This window comes from Scyliorhinus torazame, chromosome 11 (assembly GCF_047496885.1).
Source record: "Scyliorhinus torazame isolate Kashiwa2021f chromosome 11, sScyTor2.1, whole genome shotgun sequence".
NCBI classification, from domain to species: domain Eukaryota; kingdom Metazoa; phylum Chordata; class Chondrichthyes; order Carcharhiniformes; family Scyliorhinidae; genus Scyliorhinus; species Scyliorhinus torazame.
The window spans coordinates 173,663,411-173,684,509 of NC_092717.1; the positions used below are offsets into that span (position 1 = coordinate 173,663,411).

General features: G+C 43.8%; 1 protein-coding gene across 1 annotated transcript in view; it reads left to right on the forward strand.

Annotated features, from left to right (window-relative positions):
- Window positions 1-21,099, forward strand: part of tmem67 (transmembrane protein 67) — a 439,599-nt gene that overhangs the window by 146,986 nt on the left and 271,514 nt on the right. The window lies entirely within an intron of this gene.

The following is a 21,099-nucleotide window of genomic DNA, read 5'->3' on the forward strand; positions in this document are numbered from 1 at the left end:
AAGGTTTCAGGACTATGCATTTTCAGGACTTTGCGAAGAAAGTCTTCCCGCCCTTCCCGATAGCGCCTGCCTCAATGTTGCTGGAGGCGGCGCTGTCAGAGGGGGCTGAAGATGAGGGTCATCTCAGCGATTTAGAGGGGGATTTTGGAGGAGGACACGGTGCCCATGGAGGGGTTTAAGTTGAAGTTGGAGGAAGCGTTGATGGTGGTGTTGGAGAAGGGTTTGTGGTTCAAGGTGCTGCAGAGGGTAAATGCCTCAACTTTGTGCACGAGGCCGGGGATTATGCAGCTGAAGGTAGTGTACAGGGCACACCTCACCAAGTCTAGGATGAGTTGGCTGTTCGAAGGGGTGGAGGCTGTCTGTGAGTGATGTGGGAGGGGCCCTGTGAACAATGTACAGATTATTATATTACTATTTTTGATAGTAATGTTGTATTGCCTTGTGCAATATAATTTACTCACTTGCTTCTTCCAGAACGATTTTTAACTCAATGCTGATTAACACTCATATTCTTCCAATTAGAGCAAATATTTTATTCATAGATTATCATAGAATTTACAGTGCAGAAGGAGGCCATTCGGCCCATCGTGTCTGCACCGGCTCTTGGAAAGAGCACCCTACCCTACCTCCACCCTATCCCCATAATCCAGTAACCCCACCCAACACTAAGGGCAATTTTGGACACTAAGGGCAATTTATCATGGCCAATCCACCTAACCTGCACATCTTTGGGCTGTGGGAGGAAACCGGAGCACCCGGAGGAAACCCACGCACACACAGGGAGGATGTGCAGACTCCACACAGACAGTGACCCAAGCCGGAATTGAACCTGGGACCCTGGAGCTGTGAAGCAATTGTGCTAACCACCATGCTACCGTGCTGCCCGTAACGGTATTGAGTAATGGTATTGAGTAACGTTGATGAATTCACTGTGAGTTCATTTTCTTTCCAATGCTTAAACTAGATGTTTCATGAACATGAATAAATAAGAAATACTTATGATTAGCTACACCTGTGCTGAGCTGCCTTTGTCTGCTTGTGGTCACAAGTCACTGTCCTTATGAAGAGGTGGATCTTGGCTTCTGTCTGTCTATTTTTACCTTTCTCTAGTGCTGCCCTCCAGTGATTACTTGATTGTTATGTCTATATATTAACCCCCACTTGTGTACATACAGATATGCAGATTACTACATCACTCCTTTTTTCTTTTTCATATTTTCTGTACTGTTCTAAAGAAAATTGTACAAAACAGATAGATAAATGATGATATCTATATCTGTACAAGTTGTAACGATATGGATAATTATACACAGCCAATTAATATTTGTGAGTCCAATCTTTATAAATTTAGTTGGTTGAGTTTCTTTCTTCTTCTGTTGTTGAAGTGGTGATGTTGATTTTTTAATGTCTTTGTGAAAATCGTCAGTGTGAGATTTGTTGTCATGCCATGTTATGTTTGTACTCTTGCCATTGTTTTGGACTGTCTTGTTGCATTGTCCTTCATGTGCAGAGTTGTACCATGTTGTACAGGTTGTTGTTTCATAGAATTTACAGTGCGGAAGGAGGCCATTCAGCCCATCGAGTCTGCACCGGCCCTTGGAAAGAGCACCCTACTCAAGCCCACACCTTCACCCTATCCCAGCAACCCAGTAACCCCACTTAACCTTTTTGGACACTAAGGGCACCTAACCTGCACTACTTTGGAGTGTGGGAGGAAATCAGAGCACCCGGAGGAAACCTACGCGGATATGGAGAGAACGTGCACACTCCACACAGACAGTGACCCAAGCCGGGAATTGAACCTGGGACCTGGAGCTGTGAAGCAACTGTGCTAAACACTATGCTACCGTGCTTTCATTGTTGTTGTTTTTGTTGTTGTTCTTACTGTGTTTCTTGTTGTTGTTTTTGTTGTGCTTCTTGTTGTTTTTGTTGTGCTTTGTCACGTGAGAGTACCTTTAAGAAATGGGTGTTTATCAAATAGCTGTAGAGGATGTACCTTTAAGAAAGGGATGTTTATCAAATAGTTGCAGTGGTGTCAGAGTGTGGGTGGAGCTGGGCTGTCTGTCTGTTTTTACTTTCGTTTTTGAGCTGGCAGTCACAGTGTGTTTAGTTTCGTTTTCACAGTTGGAGCTGCATCCAGCAAAACAAGGTGTAATTCTGATCTCTTTGTAGGAAAAGAATGTCTTCAGATCACTTGCTAATTTAAAAGTGATAACTTCTCACAGTAGAGAATTTAAACCTGATGTCTTTGTTAAAGAGGGCATTTGTCTTATGGATGTTGCTAGGAAAAATTAAGGGTTACCTATGGAGTACTGTATTCTTTGGGGAAGTATTTGAGTTGATAGTTGCTAAGATGTTCACTGTGTGCTTATAAAATGTTAACTGGATTCATATAATAAACATTGTTTTATTTTAAAAGTACTTTAGATCTCTGTTGCATCACACCTGTCTCTGTTGCATCACACCTGTAGAACGGCCCTTGTGCTAACCATAACGAAAATCTATGAAAAGTTGTGGGTCAGGTGAACTTCATAATACACTTTGGGGTTCTCTAAACCATGGCCTGTAATAAATTGGGGCCTTGAGGGATAAAAATCTATCTTTCATGATGGGATTGGCTTAGTGAACTTAAAGACAGTGAGGGGTGAGCATATTTGTGGTTGCTTTTCAGGTGTGGTATATTAGTTTAAGTAGGGAGTGTGTTGTGGACAATGGCTCTTTCAGAGGCACGGATGTTTTGTGGGTGGAGAAAATCACACGCAGTATTTTATGAACAGAGACTAAGAAAAGGCTTTTAGATTTGGCAAAAGCAATGCAGTTAGCGTTATCTGACAGGACACGGAAAGAAGAGGTACTTACGGCGCTAGCTGAGCATTTAAAATTGCCTGAGTTACAGTCTGACTCATTAGAAATGGCAAAAAATGCAGTTACAAATCAAGCAACTTGAACATGAAAAAGAATTAAAGCAGCTTGAATATGAAATGAGAGTAAAGGAAAGACCAGCCCTAGCAGAACAAAAAGAAACAGGGAAAAAGAGAGAGAAAGGGAGATACAGATAAGGGAGAAGGAAAAGGAGAGAGAGAAAAAACACAAAGAAAGAGTAAGGGAGGAAAGTGAAAAAGAGAGAGATTTGAACTTCAGAAAATGGCCATGAAACATGACAGTCAGTTAAAATTGGCGGATGTAAAGGGGAACATACAGTTGGAGGAAAGTGATGAAGATAAAGAGAAAGAGCGTCATAGTTGAAGGCTTTGTGGGGTCCATTTAAATATGTCCAAGCATTGCCAAGGTTTGATGAGAAGGAGGTGGAAGCCTTTTTCATTTCATTTGAGAAGGTGACTAAACAAATGAAATGGCCACAGGACATGTGGGTATTACTGATTCCAACAAAGCTGGTAGGTAGGGCTAGTGAAATGTTTGCATCACTACCAGAGGACGTATCTGGGACATATGAGGAGGTGACAAATCCATTTTAGGTGCATATGAACTAGTGCCCAAAGCCTACAGACAAAGGTTTAGAAACTTAAGGAAAGAACCTTCTCAAACATACATGGAGTTTGAAAGGATCAAACAGAGTAACTTTGATAGGTGGATAAGGGCTTTGGAAATAGACCAAACAGATGAAGCTCTCAGAGAAATTGTACTTTTGGAGGAGTTGAAAAATTCAATTCCTTATGTGGTGAGAACTCATGTGGAAGAGCAGAGGCTTAAAACTGTGTGGTTAGCAGCAGAAATGGCAGATGATTATGAATCAGTTCATAAATCAAAGATTGGTTTCCGACATCAGTTTCAGCCTGTGAGGAATAGAAACTGGGGAATAAAGAAATACTCAAGTGGCAGAGGTAAAGGAGATCTGATGGGAGATAAAAGGAGAGTGTACCTCAGATTAAAAAAGAAATCCAGGAGGGTGGAAGAGAAATGAAAAGTTTCAAATGTTTTCACTGTAATAAACTAGGCCATCTAAAGTCACAGCGTTGATGGTTGAAGAAAAGCACGGGAAAGGCTGATGTAGTAAAACAGGATATGACAGTGGGGTTTGTTAAATTGGTAAAGGAAACCGCACGTGAAGCGAAGGAGATGCAAAAGATTGTACAGCCTGAACAAGAGGTGATTGATAAGAAAGTGCCAGACCTCTTTAAAGAATTTACTTGTGTGAGTAAAGTTTACTCATGTACCAGAAGGAGCAGGCAAAGAAGAATTTTAAGAGATACAGGAGTTAGTCAATCTTTAATAGTAAGAGATGAAGAGTTATGTAGTTTGGGAAGAATATTGCCAGAAAAGTTGGTAATATGTGGAATTCAGGGTGAGAAGAGTAGTGTTCCATTATATGGTAAGGTTGGAAAGTCCAGTGAAGGGTGGTGAAGTGGTAGTAGGAGTAATAGAGAAACTATCTTGTCCAGGAATACAGTTTTCTTGGGTAATGATGTAGCTGGATCGCAGGTGGCAATGATGCCTACTGTGGTTGATAGGCCAGTGGAAAATCAGACAACTGAAGAGTTGAAGGACGAGTATCCTGGGATTTTCCCGGATTGTGTAGTAACAAGGTCAGAAAGTCACAGGTTAAGACAAGAGGAGAAATCAGAGAGTGAAGATAAAGTTGAAGTTCAGAATGGATCAGAAAACATACACGGAAGAGGAATCTGCGTATATACCAGAATGTTATAAACGTAAAAATGATGTCTTGATGAGAAAATGGACACCTTTACATATGCAGGCGGATGAAAAGTGGGCAGAAGTTCATCAAGTGGTATTGCCGGTAGAGTGTAGAAAGGAGGTTTTGCGAGTGGTACATAAGGTACCAGTGGGAGGTCATTTGGGAGTAAGGAAAACTCAAGCTAAAATCCAAAAACATTTTTATTAGCCTGGACTATATAAAGATGTAGTTACATTTTGTCGATCATGTCACACATGTCAAGTGATAGGGAAACCTCAAGCAGTGATAAAAAAGTGCCCTTAATACCCATTCCAGCATTTGAGGAACCTTTTACAAGGTGTTATGGGCCAGGGTTTAGAGAACCCCAAAGTGTATCATGGAGTTCACCTGACCCACAACTTTTGCTAGATTGTGGTATGGGGAGCACACGGCCCACTCTACAGGTATAGTACAGCAGAAATGAAAAAGTATTTTTTAAAGCAAAACAATGTTTATTCTATGAACTCAAGTTAACCTTCAAAACATATAGTAAACATCTGAGCAACTATTAATTCAAATACAACCCCCAAAGAATACAACACTAAGTAATCCTTAATAACTTCCCAAACAACATCCAGAAGATGAAAGAAACACCTTTTAACAGAAGCACGTTAGGTTTACATTAGAACATTTATAATTCTGAATTCACCAAATAATCAAGAGATAGTCTTTTCATGGCAGAGAGATCAACAGTGCACCTGCTCTCTTTGGCTTCAGCTCCAACACTGAAAACGAAACCACAACACACCCTGCAGCAAACAGACTAAAACAAAAGTAAAAAGCTGACAGACAGCCCAGCTCCACCTACACTCTGACATCACTGATAAACACCCATTTCTTAAAGGTACATTTCTTAAACACCCATTTCTTAAAGGTACTCTCACATGATAAAGGGTCTTAATTGATTGCGTAGGACCGCTTTCTAAAACGAAAAGTGGGAATCAATATCTTTTGACTATAATGAATGTGTCTATAGGTTTCCAGAGGCCATTCCAGTACGTAATATTACAGCTAGCAAGATTGTGGAGGAGTTACTTAAATTCTTTACCAGATATGGGCTACCCACAGAAATACAATCAGGTCAAGGATCAAATTTTACCTCAAGGTTATTCAAAGAAGTTATGGATAGCTTAGGAATAAAACAATTTAAATCAACTGCGTACCATCCAGAATCGCAGGGAGAGTTAGAAAGGTGGCGTCAGACCTAAAAGACAATGTTGAGGGATTATTGTCACGATTATCCAGAGGATTGGGATAAAGGAATTCCATTCATACTGTTTGCAATTAGGGATGCACCTAATGAGTCAACCAAATTCAGTCCTTTTGAACTAATTTTTGGTCATGACATAAGAGGACCACTTAAATTGATCAAGGAAAAATTGGTGAGTGAGCAGTCAGAACTTACATTATTGGATTATGTGTCAAATTTTAGGGAACGATTAAATAGAGCAGGGGAATTGGCTAGACAACTTTTAAAAGTTGCACAAAATGTGATGAAAAAGGTAGCGGACAAAAAAGCAAAAGTTCGTAGTTTTGCCAGTGGAGATAATGTTTCAGTATTGTTAGCAGTGGTAGGTGAACCTCTAAAAGCAAGGTTTTGTGGACCTTATCAGATTGAAAGGAAATTAAGTGAGGTGAATTATGTGGTAAGAACACCAGATAGAAGGAAAACTCACCGAGTGTGTCATGTGAATATGCTTAAAAGGTACTTTGAGACTTCCGGGTGCGGCGATGAACAGCTGAGTCGCACGTTTCGGCAGCTCCCTGTGAAACGGACTTTTGGGCTCTTGATAGGAGCCCCAACGGCAATTTTGACGGCTAAAAACACTGTGCGGTAAACCAGAAGGGAATCCCCCCTGGATACGGATGGAAAAAGGAGGAGAAAGTGGCCAGATTGAAGTGGATCCTTTAGAACAGCGGCAAGGAAGGCAAGCAAAAACCAAGATGGCGTCGGAAGGTGGCAGTTTAACATGGGGCCCTGAACAACAAGAGTTCTTGAAATGCTGTGTGGAAGAGATCAAAAAGGAAATGAAGAAAGAGCTGTTGGCCCCGATACTACAGGCGATCGAAGGGCTAAAGGAGGAACAAAAGACCCAGGAACGGGAGCTTCGGGTCGTGAAGGCAAAGGCAGCCGAGAATGAGGACGACATACAGGGCCTGGTGGTGAAGACAGAGACGCAGGAGGCACATCAGAAACGATGTGTGGAAAGGTTGGAGGCACTGGAAAACAACGCAAGGAGGAACAACCTGAGGATTCTTGGTCTTCCTGAAGGTGTGGAGGGAGCGGACGTCGGGGCATATGTGAGCACGATGCTGCACTCGTTAATGGGAGCGGAGGCCCCGGCGGGTCCGTTGGAGGTGGAGGGAGCATACCGAGTGATGGCGCGAGGACCGAGAGCAGTTGAAATTCCCAGAGCCATAGTGGTGAGATTCCTCCGTTTTAAGGATAGAGAAATGATCCTTAGATGGGCGAAGAAAACTCGGAGCAGTAAATGGGAGAACGCGGTGATCCGCGTTTATCAAGACTGGAGTGCGGAGGTGGCGAGAAGGAGGGCGAGCTTTAATCGGGCCAAGGCGGTGCTTCATAAAAAGAAGATAAAATTTGGAATGCTGCAACCGGCAAGACTGTGGGTCACATATCGAGGGAGGCACCACTACTTTGAGACGGCGGATGAAGCGTGGACTTTTATTGTGGAAGAAAAACTGGAATGAGCGGGTTATTAAAAAGAACGTTTGAACAAAGTGGTGGGGCGAATGTGGGGGGCAAAGAGGGGTTTTATGTACTAATCCTGCGATGTGGTAACTTTTCTCTCTCCCACAGGTGGTGATGGGGGAGGAGGGGAGGTGGAGGAGATGGGGCGTTGGCCATTGGGGGCGGGGCCAAGGGAGAAGCGCGGGCTTGGTTCCCGCGCTATGATAATCATGGCGGGAATAGAGAAGCAGGAAGGAGGGGGCGTCGCACGGTGCGAGCCGAGGTCACGGGGGGAAGCCGAGGTCAGCCAGAGTTTGCTGACTTCTGGGAGCAACATGGGGGGAGTAATTACGTTAGCGGGGGATCTAGCGGGGGGGGGTGGGAGGGGGGAATTACTGGGTTGCTGCTGCTGGGGAGAGGGGGGAGCTGGTATGGGAGAGGATGGGCGGGGGGGGCACCGCCTGGGGGAGATACAGCTGCGTGGGAACCGGGTGAGGAGCTGGAAAAAGGTGATGGCTAATCGACAAGGGGGGGGGGTAGGAAGTCCCCCAACTCGGCTGATCACGTGGAACGTGATAGGGCTGAACGGGCCGATAAAGAGGGCACGGGTACTCGCACACCTTAAGAAACTTAAGGCAGATGTGGTTATGTTACAGGAAACGCACCTGAAACTGATAGACCAGGTTAGGCTACGCAAAGGATGGGTGGGGCAGGTGTTCCATTCGGGGCTAGATGCGAAAAACAGGGGGGTGGCTATATTAGTGGGGAAGCGGGTAATGTTCGAGGCAAAGACTATAGTGGCGGATAACGGGGGCAGATACGTGATGGTGAGTGGCAAACTACAGGGGGAGACGGTGGTTTTGGTAAACGTATATGCCCCGAACTGGGATGATGCCAATTTTATGAGGCGGATGCTAGGACGCATTCCGGACCTAGAGATGGGAAAGCTGATAATGGGGGGAGATTTTAATACGGTGTTGGAACCAGGGCTGGATAGGTCGAAGTCCAAGACTGGAAGGAGGCCGGCAGCAGCCAAGGTGCTTAAAGATTTTATGGAGCAGATGGGAGGTGTAGACCCGTGGAGATTTAGCAGACCTAGGAGTAAGGAGTTCTCGTTTTTCTCCTATGTCCATAAAGTCTACTCGCGAATAGACTTTTTTGTGCTGGGTAGGGCATTGATCCCGAAGGTGAGGGGAACGGAGTATACGGCTATAGCCATTTCGGATCACGCTCCACACTGGGTGGACTTGGAGATAGGGGAGGAAACAGGAGGGCGCCCACCCTGGAGAATGGACATGGGACTAATGGCAGATGAGGGTGTGTGTCTAAGGGTGAGGGGGTGCATTGAAAAGTACTTGGAACTCAATGATAATGGGGAGGTCCAGGTGGGAGTGGTCTGGGAGGCGTTGAAGGCGGTGGTTAGAGGGGAGCTGATATCAATAAGGGCACATAAAGGGAAGCAGGAGAGCAAGGAACGGGAGCGGTTGCTGCAAGAACTTTTGAGGGTGGACAGACAATATGCGGAAGCACCGGAGGAGGGACTGTACAGGGAAAGGCAAAGGCTACATGTAGAATTTTACTTGCTGACTACAGGCACTGCAGAGGCACAATGGAGGAAGGCACAGGGTGTACAGTACGAATATGGGGAGAAGGCGAGCAGGTTGCTGGCACACCAATTGAGGAAAAGGGGAGCAGCGAGGGAAATAGGGGGAGTGAGGGATGAGGAAGGAGAGATGGAGTGGGGAGCGGAGAGAGTGAATGGAGTGTTCAAGACATTTTATAAAAAATTATATGAAGCTCAACCCCCGGATGGGAGGGAGAGAATGATGGGCTTCTTGGATCGGCTGGAATTTCCCAAGGTGGAAGAGCAGGAAAGGGTGGGACTGGGAGCACAGATCGAGGTAGAAGAAGTGGTGAAAGGAATTAGGAGCATGCAGGCGGGAAAGGCCCCGGGACCGGATGGATTCCCAGTCGAATTCTATAGAAATATGTGGACTTGCTCGCCCCGGTACTGACGAGGACCTTTAATGAGCCAAAGGAAAGGGGACAACTGCCCCCGACTATGTCTGAAGCAACGATATCGCTTCTCTTAAAGAAGGAAAAGGACCCGCTACAATGCGGGTCCTATAGACCTATTTCCCTTCTAAATGTAGATGCCAAGGTCCTGGCCAAGGTAATGGCAATGAGAATAGAGGAATGTGTCCCGGGGGTGGTCCACGAGGACCAAACTGGGTTTGTGAAGGGGAGACAGCTGAACACGAATATACGGAGGTTGTTAGGGGTAATGATGATGGCCCCACCAGAGGGAGAAACGGAGATAGTAGTGGCGATGGATGCCGAGAAAGCATTTGATAGAGTGGAGTGGGATTATTTGTGGGAGGTGTTGAGGAGATTTGGTTTTGGAGAGGGGTATGTTAGATGGGTGCAGCTGTTGTATAGGGCCCCAGTGGCGAGCGTGGTCACGAATGGACGGGGATCTGCATATTTTCGGCTCCATAGAGGGACAAGGCAGGGATGCCCTCTGTCCCCATTATTGTTTGCACTGGCGATTGAGCCCCTGGCGATAGCGTTGAGGGGTTCCAAGAAGTGGAGGGGAGTACTTAGGGGAGGAGAAGAACACCGGGTATCTTTGTATGCGGACGATTTGCTACTATACGTGGCGGACCCGGCGGAGGGGATGCCAGAAATAATGCGGATACTTGGGGAGTTTGGGGATTTTTCAGGGTATAAAGTGAACATGGGGAAAAGTGAGTTGTTTGTGGTGCATCCAGGGGAGCAGAGTAGAGAAATAGAGGACCTACCGTTGAGGAAGGTAACAAGGGACTTTCGTTACCTGGGGATCCAGATAGCTAAGAATTGGGGCACATTGCATAGGTTAAATTTAACGCGGTTGGTGGAACAGATGGAGGAGGATTTCAAGAGATGGGATATGGTATCCCTGTCACTGGCAGGGAGGGTGCAGGCGGTTAAGATGGTGGTCCTCCCGAGATTCCTCTTTGTGTTTCAGTGCCTCCCGGTGGTGATCACGAAGGCTTTTTTAAAAAGGATTGAAAAGAGCATCATGGGTTTTGTGTGGGCCGGGAAGACCCCGAGAGTGAGGAAGGGATTCTTACAGCGTAGCAGGGATAGGGGGGGGGCTGGCACTACCGAGCCTAAGTGAGTATTATTGGGCCGCTAATATTTCAATGGTGAGTAAGTGGATGGGAGAGGAGGAGGGAGCGGCGTGGAAGAGATTAGAGAGGGCGTCCTGTAGGGGGACTAGCCTACAGGCTATGGTGACAGCCCCATTGCCGTTCTCACCGAGGAACTACACCACAAGCCCGGTGGTGGTGGCTACACTGAAGATTTGGGGACAGTGGAGACGGCATAGGGGAAAGACTGGAGCCTTGGGGGGGTCCCCGATAAGAAACAATCATAGGTTTGCCCCGGGGGGAATGGATGGGGGATATGGAATGTGGCAAAGAGCAGGAATAACGCAACTGAAAGATCTGTTTGTGGATGGGAAGTTCGCGAGTCTGGGAGCGCTGACCGAGAAATATGGGTTGCCCCAAGGGAATGCATTCAGGTATATGCAACTGAGGGCTTTTGCGAGGCAACAGGTGAGGGAATTCCCGCAGCTCCCGACACAAGAGGTGCAGGACAGAGTGATCTCAAAGACATGGGTGGGGGATGGTAAGGTGTCAGATATATATAGGGAAATGAGGGACGAAGGGGAGACTATGGTAGATGAACTAAAAGGGAAATGGGAAGAAGAGCTGGGGGAGGAGATCGAGGAGGGGCTGTGGGCAGATGCCCTAAGCAGGGTAAACTCGTCGTCCTCGTGTGCCAGGCTAAGCCTGATTCAGTTTAAGGTATTACACAGGGCACATATGACTGGAGCACGGCTCAGTAAATTTTTTGGGGTGGAGGATAGGTGTGCGAGGTGCTCGAGAAGCCCAGCGAATCATACCCATATGTTTTGGTCATGCCCGGCACTACAGGGGTTTTGGATGGGGGTGACAAAGGTGCTTTCAAAAGTAGTAGGAGTCCGGGTCGAACCAAGCTGGGGGTTGGCTATATTTGGGGTTGCACAAGAGCCGGGAGTGCAGGAGGCGAGAGAGGCCGATGTTTTGGCCTTTGCGTCCCTAGTAGCCCGGCGCAGGATATTGCTAATGTGGAAAGAAGCCAAGCCCCCGGGGGTGGAGACCTGGATAAATGACATGGCGGGGTTTATAAAGCTAGAGCGGATTAAGGGGGTCGGCTCAAGGGTTCACCAGGCGGTGGCAACCGTTCGTCGAATACCTCGCAGAAAGATAGACGGAATGGGAAAAAGAAGGCAGCAGCAGCAGCCCAGGATCGGGGGGGGGGGGGGGGGGGGGGAGGAGGAACCAGAAGGACTCTCAGGGTTGTTAATATATACTGTATAGTATGTATAGGTCGTTGCTACAGATAATTATATATTGGACTGTTAAATTATATTTTTGGAGAGTGTTACTTGTGACAAGGCAGTTGCCAATTCGGGCTAGTTTTCATTTTTGTTATTTATTATTTATTCAATTTTTGTTTATAAAATAGGTCATTGTTATTTGTGTTGTTATAATATTGTGTAAAGGATGCACAATGTACTGTGTTGGTTGACCAAAAATTTTCAATAAAATATTTAATAAAAAAAAAGAAAACCATTCACAACTAACACGTGTGAACTCTGACTGCGATTCACAGAGTATTTTGCAGGGTACCATTTGGAACTTTGCGGGTGGAAGGTAATGCATTTGTTTAACTATTGAACAATAAATAACAATGATACAACTTAGCTGCAAATGTAGATGAGTAACGTCAATAATGTTTCGAATAATAATAAGATGGGACATTTGCTGTGTGAGGGGAACGTGATAACCAGTACACTGAAAAACAGCTGACTGGCAATGAGCCCATTGGACTGGTGTTTTGAAAATATGTTGTGTTATCTGTAAAAATGATAAAAGTCGAATAAAAATATAGATTGAAAAAGAAAAAAAAAAAAAGGTACTTTGAAAGGGAAGGAGAGCAAAAGGTGGAGGTTTTAATGATTCTAACTTTAAGTGAAGAACTGAATACAGATGACTTTGAATTTGACATCCCTCAAATTAAATTGGAAAACGAAGATGTTCTTCAAAATTGGGATTAATTGTTGTGTAACATTCCAGAGGAAAAATGAACTGACCTGAAAGAGTTATTGATATCACATGGGCAAGTTTGTAGAGATAAGTTGGGAAGCACTAAAATGGCTGTACATGATGTAGATGTGGGAAATGCTGTTCCAATTAAACAACATCCATATAGACTTAACCCTTTAAAATTAGCACAGGTTAACAAGGAAATTGAAAGTATGCTTAGAAATGGCATAATTGAAGTGGGTTGCAGCCAATGGAGCTCACCCATAGTGCTGGTACCGAAACCAGACACTACCCAAAGGCTGTGTGTGGACTATAGAAAGGTTAATGCAGTTACAAGGACGGACTCTTATCCTATCTCATGTTTGGAGGATTGCATTGACAAGGTGGGACAATCAGCTTTTATTTCCAAACTGGATTTACTTAAAGGTTACTGGCATGTACCTTTATTTGAAAGGGCGAAGGAGATTTCATTTTTTGTGACATAAGAACATAAGCACATAAGAACTAGGAGCAGGAGTAGGCCATCTGGCCTCTCGAGCCTGCTCCACCATTCAATGAGATCATGGCTGATCTTTTGTGGACTCAGCTCCACTTTCCGGCCCAAACACCATAACCCTTAATCCCTTCATTCTTCAAAAAACTATCTATCTTTATATTAAATAAAATTTAATGAAGGAGCCTCCACTGCTTCACTGGGCAAGGAATTCCATAGATTCACAACCCTTTGGGTGAAGACGTTCCTCCTAAACACAGTCCTAAATCTACTTCCCCTTATTTTGAGGCTTTGCCCCCTAGTTCTGCTTTCACCCGCCAGTGGAAACAACCTGCCTGCATCTATCCTATCTATTCCCTTCATAATTTTATATGTTTCTATAAGATCCCTCCTCAACCTTCTAAATTCCAACGAGTACAGTCCCAGTCTACTCAACCTCTCCTCGTAATCCAACCCCTTCAGCTCTGGGATTAACCTAGTGAATCTCCTCTGCACAATCTCCAGTGCCAGTACGTCCTTTCTCAAGTAAGGAGACCAAAACTGAACACAATACTCCAGGTGTGGCCTCACTAACACCTTATACAATTGCAGCATAACCTCCCTAGTCTTAAACTCCATCCCTCTACCAATGAAGGACAAAATTCCATTTGCCGTCTTAATCACCTGTTGCACCTATAAACCAACTTTTTGCGACTCATGCACTAGCACACCCAGGTCTCTCTGCACAGCAGCATGTTTTAATATTTTATCATTTAAATAATAATCCCTTTTGCTGTTATTCTGACCAAAATGGATAACCTCACATTTGTCAACATTGTATTCCATCTGCCAGACCCTAGCCCATTCACTTAGCCTATCCAAATCCCTCTGCAGACTTCCAGTATCCTCTGCACTTTTTGCTTTACCACTTATCTTAGTGTCGTCTGTAAACTTGGACACATTGCCCTTGGTCCCCAACTCCAAATCATCTATGTAAATTGTGAACAGTTATGGGCCCAACACTGACAACACCCGTTATCTACCGCACTGTTAATGTCCTCAAAAAATTCCACTAAATTAGTTAGGCACGACCTGCCCTTTATGAACCCATGTTGCATCTGCCCAATGGGACAATTTCCATCCAGATGCCTCGCTATTTCTTCATTGATGATAGATTCCAGCATCTTCCCTAATACCGAAGTTAAGCTCACTGGCCTATAATTACCCACTTTCTGCCTACCTCCTTTTTTAAACAGTGGCGTCACGTTTGCTAATTTCCAATCCGCCGGGACCACCCCAGAGTCTAGTGAATTTTGGTAAATTATCACTAGTGCATTTGCAATTTCCCTAGCCATCACTTTTAGCACTCTGGGATGCATTCCATCAGGTCCAGGAGACTTGTCTACCTTTAGCCCCATTAGCTTGCCCATCACTACCTCCTTGGTGATAACAATCCTCTCAAGGTCCTCACCTGTCATAGCCTCATTTCCATCAGTCACTGGCATGTTATTTGTGTCTTCCACTGTGAAGAACCACCCAAAAAACCTGTTCAGTTCCTCAGCCATTTCCTCATCTCCCTTTATTAAATCTCCCTTCTCATCCTCTAAAGGACCAATATTTACCTTAGCTACTCTTTTTTGTTTTATGTATTTGTAGAAACTTTTACTATCTGTTTTTATATTCTGAGCAAGTTTACTCTCATAATCTATCTTACTCTTCTTTATAGCTTTTTTAGTAGCTTTCTGTTGCCCCCTAAAGATTTCCCAGTCCTCTAGTCTCCCACTGATCTTTGCTACTTTGTATGTTTTTTCCTTCAATTTGATACTCTCCCTTATTTCCTTAGATATCCACGGTTGATTTTCCCTCTTTTTACCGTCCTTCCTTTTTGTTGGTATAAACCTTTGCTGAGCACTGTGAAAAATCACTTGGAAGGTTCTCCACTGTTCCTCAACTGTTTCACCATAAAGTCTTTGCTCCCAGTCTACCTTAGCTAGTTCTTCTCTCATCCCATTGTAATCTCCTTTGTTTAAGCACAAAACACTAGTGCTTGATTTTACTTTTTCACCCTGCATCTGTATTTTAAATTCCACCATATTGTGATCGTTCCTTCCAAGAGGATCCCTAACTATGAGATCCTGAATCAATCCTGTCTCATTACACAGGACCAGATTTAGGACCGCTTGTTCCCTTGTAGGTTCCATTACATACTGTTCTAGGAAACTATCGTGGATACATTCTATAAACTCCTCCTCAAGGCTGCCTTGACCGACCTGGTTAAACCAATCGACATGTAGATTAAAATCCCCCATGATAACTGCTGTAGCATTTCTACATGCATCCATTATTTTTTTGTTTATTGCCTGCCCCACCATAATGTTACTATTTGGTGGCCTATAGACTACTCCTATCAGTGACTTTTTCGTCTTACTATTCCTGATTTCCATCCAAATGGATTCAACCTTATCCTCCATAGCACCGATGTCATCCCTTACTGTTGCCCGGATGTCACCGAGCTATACCACCTCCCTTACCATCCACTCTGTCCTTCCGAATAGTTTGATACCCTCGGATATTTAACTCCCAGTCGTGACCATCCTTTAACCATGTTTCAGTCATGGCCACTAAATCATAGTCATTCACGATGATTTGCGCCATCAACTCATTTACCTTATTCCAAATACTACGAGCATTCAGGTAAAGTACAGACTCCAGATGATATCTACCAATTCAAAGTTATGCCATTTGACATGAAAAACGCCCCAGCCACATTTCAATGGTTAACCATCAAAGTTGTTTCAGGATTACCCAATTGTGCAGTATACATCGACAATCTGGTAATTTTCAGTCTGACATGGAAGGAACATTTGAAGCATCTGATGGAGTTATTCAATCGACTTCAGGAGGCGGGTTTGGTAGTAAACCTAGCCAAAAGTGAATTTGGAAAAGCCCAAATTACTTTCCTTGGCCATACAATCGGACAAGGTCGATTGGTCCCACGGGATGTGAATACAAAAGTTATTGAGGAGTTTCCAATACCCTCGACACAAAGGGAAACAATGCAATTTCTTGGCATGAGTGGTTTCCTCTTCTGGAGTCATTTCTGGTTGGTTTAGCATGTGCCAAATTCTAGCATCATGGTTGCTCCACTGACAGACTTGCTAAAGAAGCGTAGCAAATTTAAGTGGGCAGCAGAGTGTCAACTGGCATTTGACTGCCTGAAGGCTGTGTTAACCAATACTCCTGTGTTGGAGAATTACAAGGGGCTCTATGATCGGATTGAACTAAAGTATCTGACTTTCAAGAGAAATGCCGAGGCATAGAGAATGGATAGATCGGGCAGAGACCTTCTTGTCCAAAGCGACTGTCAATCAAGAAGGATTTCAGTTGGAGGAAGGAGAACTGAAATGGACTATGTTATTATAAATGTTTGCATGTTTTGTTTTGTTAAAAGAAAACGTATATTCACTGTCAATATTTCTTAAAGAAAAGTGAAAAGGTGAAAAATGAAACCATCTTGAAGTTGATGGTTTATTTTTATTTTCTTTGGGGGAGGTGTCATGTGAGAGTAGCTTTAAGAAATGGGTGTTTATCAAATAGCTGTAGTGGATGTACCTTTAAGAAAAGGGTGTTTATCAAATAGCTGCCATGATGTCAGAGTGTGGGTGGAGCTGGGCTGTCTGTCTGTTTTTACTTTCGATTTTGAGCTGGCAGCCACAGTGTGTTTAGTTTCGTTTTCACAGTTGGAGCTGCATCCAGCAAAACAAGGTGTAATTCTGATCTCTTTGCATGAAAAGAATGTCTTCAGATCACTTGCTAATTTAAATGTGATAACTGCTCTCAGTAGAGAATTTAAACCTGCTGTCTTTCTTAAAGAGCTTATTTATCTTATGGATGTTGCTAGGAAAGATTAAGGGTTACTTATAGAGTACTGTTTTCTTTGGCGAAGTATTTGAGTTGATAGTTGCTAAGATGTTTACTGTGTGTTTATAAAATGTTAACTGGATTCATATAATAGACATTGTTTTGTTTTAAAAGCACTTTAGATCTCTGTTGCATCACACCTGTAGAGTGGGCCCTTGTACTCCCCATAACCAAAATCTATTAAAAGTTGTGGATCGGCAGCACGGTGGCACACTGTGTTAGCCATGCAGCCTCACGGCACCGAGGTCCCAGGTTCGATCCCAGCTCTGGGTCACTGTCCGTGTGGAGTTTGCACATTCTCCCCATGTTTGCGTGGGTTTCGCCCCCACAACCCAAAGATGTGCATGCTAGGTTGATTGGCCACGCTAAATTGCCCCTTAATTGGAAAAAATGAATTGGGTACTCTAAAAAAAAGCTGTGGGTCAGGTGAACTCCATGATACACTTTGAGGTTCTCTAAACCCTGGCGCGTAATAGCTTGTTGTTATTGTTCTTGTTGTACTCAATGACTGTTCCTTATGGATAATTTGAGTAATTCTCAAAGTTATTGGCATCAGTGTCCTTTGTGGTATCTGATGTTTCATTGAGCTTTTTGCATTGAGGTTTGTGTGAATGATCTAATATTGCATTGATCTTGGTGACATCCATTATTTCTGGTTGATTTGATTCCTTTTTCTTCCTTGGTGCTCCTTTTCTGGAGTCATTTCTGGTTGATCTGCTTCATCTTTGATCTCTTGGTGCTTCTCTTCAGGAGTCAACATCGTCAAGATTTCAGTTTCTTGTAGGTTGTCAAGAGTAGATGAGGTTTTAATTGATGCGGTCTCACTGGACTCAAGAATAGTTTGACTTTGATTGTTGAGTGCTTCTATACAGACGAGCTGAGATCTGTCAGTCTTGCTGTGATCTTGCACATCGTGTATGCTGATTGTGATCACTGCGCCACTATTCATACATACAGTGATTAGACATTCATTGCCTTCTTGTTATTCATCAAATAGGTAGATAGACCTTCATAGCCGTCTTGTTGTTGTTTAAATAATCTGGGTACACTTTCATAGTCTTTTTGTTGTTCACATGAGCTGGATAGACTTTCATAGTCTGCTTCTGGTTGCTGAAATAAGGTGGATAGACCTTCATAGTCTTCTTCATGCATGGTTGTCGCTCTGGAGTCTTTAATTGCTTCCATTCTGGAGTCTGTCCATGAGCTCTCTGTGGAGCCTGGCATCGCTCTCTCTGTGGAGTTGTGGAGTGTTCTCTCTGTGGAGTCGATTTGTGCTCTCTCAACGGAGTCGGTCAGTACTCTCTATGTGGCATTGTTTTCTTCTTGGCTATTTGACAGATTGCTGTCATCCAATATATCAACGAACTGCCGTTCTGTCATGGTATTGGATTCATCTACCATGAGTAGAGTCATATTGAGCTTTTCAACCATGTTGCTGATGCTATGATCATCATATTCGAATAACTCAGCCATGTCTGAGTAGTATTCTTCAATAAACAAATCGTCTTCTTTGGTTTCGGATTTGGTATTGTGCTCTTCACTTTTAATTAACAAGTCATCTTCTTTGGTTTCGGATTTGTTAATGTACTCTTCACTTTGGATGCGGCAAACTGCGTGTTCTAGGGTGCTGTGAAAGTTGTTTTCAGCTGCTGGTTGAAATTCAGGCAGTGTTGTGCCTTTTGAGGTAAAAGAAACTTGGGTGTTGTACCTTTAAGAGTCTTGTTTGTGATTTTCGGGCATTTTCTCTTTAAGTGGGCATTGTCTGAATCTTCTGACGTCATGACGCTCGTGACATCATGCATAATAATCGATAGTGCATGCGTAGTAATCGATTGCGCATGCGCAAATCGATCTTCGGACAGTGTGAAAACTTTTTTCAACTGCGTATGCCCAGCTTCTTGCACATGCGCAAATCGATCTTCAGCCAGCGCATGTTTTCTCAACTGTGCATGCGTGGCTTCTTGCGCATGTACAAATCGGAATTTTGCCGGTTTGCGTCTTTTGTTGATGTGCGCACTTGTTTGAATCGGATCTGCCAGCAAGAAGAAGCTGTTTTGAATGCAGACACCATTTGAACTGACTCGACCTCGTGGTGGACGTTTTGTATCTTTTCATGGTAGTAAAACTAATTATACTGTTCTTTACTTTGTTCGTGAGTTAAATCTCAATTTCCAGCGTTAAATCTTTCTGTTTTAATAATGATTCTCTGAGTCCCTCATCATATATTCCCTGTACAATTTGGTCTCTGAGCATTGAGTCTCTTAAAGCAGCAAAGTTTCAGGCTTGTGCTGATGACTTTAAATCTGTGACAAAGCTGATGAATGATTCTCCATGTTTTTGCAAACGTCTTTTGAACTTGAATCCCTCAAAGGTTTCACTTTTCTGCGTTTTGCAAAGGCGTTCAAATTTGTTAATTATTACATCATGTTTGCTTTTGTCCTCCCTTTCAGAGTAAGTGAAAGAGTTGTATATTTCTACAGCCTGCTGTCCTGCCATGGATAAAAGCAGAGCTATTTTTCTAGCTTCAGAAGCGGTGTTCAAATCAAGTGCTTCCATGAAGATATGGAATTGCTATTTAAAAAGTTTGCAATTAGACTTAAGATTACCGTTAGTTTTGAGTTGACGTGGAGCTTGAACTTGGTCCATCGAGCTGATTGTTCTTCGAGGAATGCTGCGAAGCCTTCCAAAGTCGAATATCCGGTATGAATTTTCTCTTTTTTTCTAGTTCTATCTAATCTGTCTAGTAAGCTTTCTTGAAATCACGGCCTGGTACCATATTATATTACTATTTCTGATAGCAATCTTGTTTTGCTTTGTGCAATAATAGTTACTCACTTGCTTCTTCCAGAATGATCCTTAACTCGATGTTGATTAACACTCGTAGTCTTCCAATTAGAGCAAATACTTTATTGAGTAACGTTGATGAATTAACTGTGAGTTTGTTCTCTCTCCAATGCTTAAACTAGATGTTATATGAACATGATTAAACAAGAAATACTTATGATCAGCTACACCTGTGCTGAGCTGTCTTTGTCTGCTTGTTGTCACGAGTCACTTATGAAGAGGCGGATCTTGACTTCCGTCTGTCTATTTATACCTGAGTCTAGTGATTACTTGATTGTTATGTCTATACATTAACCCCTTGTGTACATACAGATATGCAGATCACTACACAGATGTTTTCATAGAATCGTAGAATTTACAGTGCAGATGGAGGCCATTCAGCCCATTGAGTCTGCACCGGTCCTTGGAAAGAGCACCCTAGTCAAGCCCATGCCTCCACCCTATTCCCGTAACCCAGTAACCCTATTTCACCTTTTTGGACACTAAGGGAAATTTAGCATGGTCAATCCACCTAACCTGCACATCTTTGGACTGTGGGAGGAAACCGGAGCACCCGGAGGAAACCCAAGCAGACACAGGGAGAACGTGCAGTTCTCTGTGACCCAAGCCGCAAATCAAACCTGGGACCCTGGAGCTGTGAAGCAACTGTGCTAACCACTGTGCTACTGTGCTGCCCTCTTCTTTTTGTTTCAATGCCTGCCGGTCTTTTTGCCCAAGGTGTTATTTTGGGGGGTGGACAGCCTGATTTCTTTGTTTGTTTGGATGGGGAAGGTGGTCAGGATTAGGAAGGTGATACTATAGAGCAGACAGTAGGCGGAGGAAGGTCTTGCGCGAAGTTGGAAAGATTTTGGAGGATGGTGTTCAGCACCATTTCAGGGGTCTTACATGTGGACGTGGCGCCCGGTCCCCTAGAAGCCATTTTCGGGTTGTCTGACTGGCTGGAGCTGCAGGCAGGTTTGGGGCAGATGTTTTACCCTTCGCCTCTCTTATTGCTCTTAGGCGGCTCGTAGGCGGCTTCGTAGGAAGTATCAACTTCTCCACCCTGTGCCCTAGCATGGTGGGGGACCTGCTGGAGTTTCTGACCCTGGAAAAGGTGAAGGGGGGAGTTGGCGAGTGATGGATTCTACAATTGATGGCATTTGTTTATCATGCACTTTCGGGAGTTGGTTATTGTTGACTGTTGAGAGTAGAGGGCTGTTGGTGAGCTGGGAGGTTTTGAGGGGTTGTTGCGAATTGTAAAACTGTTGAAAATTTGTTGAATAAGAATACTTTCAAAAAAATTAAAGTGGTTAAAATAGCAAAAAATATAATAAAATACGTTAAATGTCTTACACTAATGTCA